The 2,869-nt window shown below is 36.9% G+C and overlaps 1 long non-coding RNA gene across 5 annotated transcripts; it reads right to left on the bottom strand.

The window, feature by feature from the left end:
* Nucleotides 1-412: 412 nt before the first annotated feature.
* On the bottom strand, nt 413-2,631 carry LOC113335799. 5 transcript variants are annotated; one of them, XR_003353502.1, is made up of 6 exons: nt 2,416-2,631; nt 1,831-2,259; nt 1,597-1,726; nt 1,063-1,254; nt 869-966; nt 413-788 (listed from the first exon to the last, which is right to left on the bottom strand). It is a non-coding gene; the product is annotated as an uncharacterized LOC113335799 (long non-coding RNA). The 5 variants fall into 5 exon arrangements; XR_003353503.1 differs by having other exon boundaries at nt 1,063-1,221; XR_003353504.1 differs by lacking the exon at nt 869-966.
* Between the last annotated feature and the right edge of the window lie 238 nt (nt 2,632-2,869).

The raw sequence follows: 2,869 nt of genomic DNA, 5'->3' as shown, positions 1-2,869 counted from the left end.
GTTGCGACTGTATTTAGTTTGTGTGTGACTTTTTGTTTTGCGACAATTCGTTTACTCGTGCATCCTGAAAGGAAAGCGTCAAGTTGCCAACTGGATTGCGCCTCATGAAGTAGTGCCTTACAGTGGTGGCCAATCAGATGACGATGACAGGGAAGTTAATGCTGATGTGGCTTCATGAGATTCAAGATTAATTGTGGGGACGCCATGTGGCTTCTTGGGGGTCTCTAAATATAGAGGAAGGTTAGATAGCAACCCGTGCTCCGCACAAAATGATTAGTTTATTCTTTTGCTTGTTCACTTTTCACATGTTGTATTTAATCGCAAGGCACACAATTATGCGTAAGTAAGAAAACTCACCATGGTTGGTGTCCACCCAAACACACACAATTAATGAAAATTAAGCGAAGAATCAAAGGACTCATGAGCCATATGATAAAGTGGAGTTTTCAAATAACATTTGGGTATTATCAGGGGTGACATTACTATTAGTTTAAATGGACTGCAACAGTTGTTTCATAATATTACAAAAAATTCGAACAATGAGGTGCAGATAGTAAATGGGTGATATTTTCCAAATAAGTTGTCTTCCACCAAAACGCCGTTGTCCCAATGATATTACATCCAAGGGCTTTATAATGTGGATCTTTGTCCTCGGAACACTTCTGATAAACTGGCAAAAGAATCCTTCGAGGAGCTCTTGGACTGATCTTTTTTTACTCGAAATTGGTGTGATTAGTAGGTCAAATAATGGTGTCACTGAATTGCCCAACAACCGTTGCTTACTTGCACTGCATATTTATAGATGAGCAAATAAGATATTGTAATAAAAATCTTTGCTTGAAATTGTAAGTTAGAGCAAGGCATATACACGTTATCATTGGATCTGCTCTAATAGCATCCTAAGTTATAGGAATGCAGATGAATCATGACCAAAACTGCATACATAACCAATGTCGCATCCCCAACCTGCATAACATAAATGTATGAACCGATTCCATTTCCACAATCAAGATTATCAGAATATATACTGAACAGATCTTACTTGCGGAGAAGAGACGGTACCTCTTCCACAATATTAACGTTGACTAAACTCGATTTATTGGTGGAGGAAACATGGGAGCATGACAACTTGTTTTCCTACGATTTGTTCTCTTATTCTTTCTTGTTTTGTATCCAAATGTGGATTAGTATTCATATACACAGTGGCAGGTGCTTATGAAGCTGCAAAGATTAAGTAGATGGATGCCAATCCACCTTAGATATATGTGAAACACAAATCAGATTACTGCGTTTCTCAATACATATATACGGGTAGAGATATAAACTGTGATCCTCAATGCATACTGAATCAGAAATTTATACAAACACATTAAGCAAACTTATAGTTACCGCAGCAGCAAAAGTTTTGCTCATTATGTTGCTGTTGATAGGTGTTAACTTCTATGTAAAAGCTGATTAGTATAATGTTGAATACCATCTAGAATAACTAAATACTAAGAGAATCTAAACTCAAAGCTCTATGGTTTCCTACTTTTCGATGAATGTAAATATGAAATGTAGTTTGCGAAGCTATCTCTTTTATTAAAGGGATAATACCTTGCCGCAAGCTCTCTATAGCCATAAGCAAATGCAATTCACCATCAATCGAGTTCCATCCCCTACATTGTACTGCTAATCCTGTCATCGCATCTTTCACTGGACACCCATATTTCAGACCCATCTGCAACTGTCATTAAACCCCCATTAAATGAACTGCAGTGAGTGAATGTGAGTATCTAATTGAGTTTTCTTTTGCCTCCATTGCAATTAATTCAATTATCCAATCATTACCGTCTTTTTAGGAGTTTCTTGATATCTCTCATGTACAATCTTTGGAAAGAGGATACATATAAGAGGGACTGTAATGCCTTGTCAAATAAGGGCCCGTCAAGGGATCCTCCCTCTACATATAATGCCCTGTAACTGAAAATAACAAAATTAAAACAGCAAACTAAAAGGAAAACGAAAAAGAAATAAAGTAAAAAGAGAAGAATAGTTACATGAATCTTAGCCTCAGCGTTACTCTTTGAGGAATTCAATTGTTTTACAACGAAAACAATGACGTTGGGTATTAAAATAAAATTGAAAAAGTGAAGAATGCTTACCTAAATCTTAGCCTCAACGTTACCGTGCGTGAGATAAACATAAAAACCAAAAACGAACACCATATAATGCTTACCGCTAAGAGAGCTCTTTTAAAGAAAATTCCTTGTAACGCACCTGCAGTAAAGCAAATGTAGTAAGAGAAATAATGCATCAAATTTAGTAATTATTTTACTAAACATATTAATTGACTGAATGTTGAAAAACCCACAATTAGTACAATCAAATTGATACATCTCATTCCAAACTACAGTTGAAGAAACTAAAACATACTTGAGTATTAATTGAGGATTCAACTTTTGGGGATAAATTGATTCACGAAGAAGATGTTGAGCAGTAAGAGATAGACGGGGTTAGTTTTGATTATGGACTTCTTTCCTGTTTATTTAGGAGGTGGGGGAGAAAGTGGGGGTAGTTGTAGTTTGATTCGAAGTTTGAAGTAGATGAAGAAAGGAAGTAGGGATAGTTTAGAAATGTTAAAGTAGAAGTGGGAACGGTTGGTCGAAACCGTCTAATAGAAGTGGGGCGAAGATTGAAAACGGATGGTGTAAATAGGGTGTAGGGATATTCATTTTGTTAATAGATGTGGGTCCATTGAATGAGAAAGCACTATTTTACAACAAAAATGATAGACACACAACGGTGTGTACCGTGGGAGGGAGGAGTGGGACCCACTTCTGCCCATCCATATCCCGATGCAGAGAGGGTGATCTTTCTGCCGTTGGAT

Source organism: Papaver somniferum, unplaced genomic scaffold (genome assembly GCF_003573695.1).
Source record: "Papaver somniferum cultivar HN1 unplaced genomic scaffold, ASM357369v1 unplaced-scaffold_15, whole genome shotgun sequence".
Lineage (NCBI taxonomy): Eukaryota > Viridiplantae > Streptophyta > Magnoliopsida > Ranunculales > Papaveraceae > Papaver > Papaver somniferum.
Note: the sequence above shows the minus strand (reverse complement) of the source record. Positions and strands in the feature narration are given on the sequence as shown.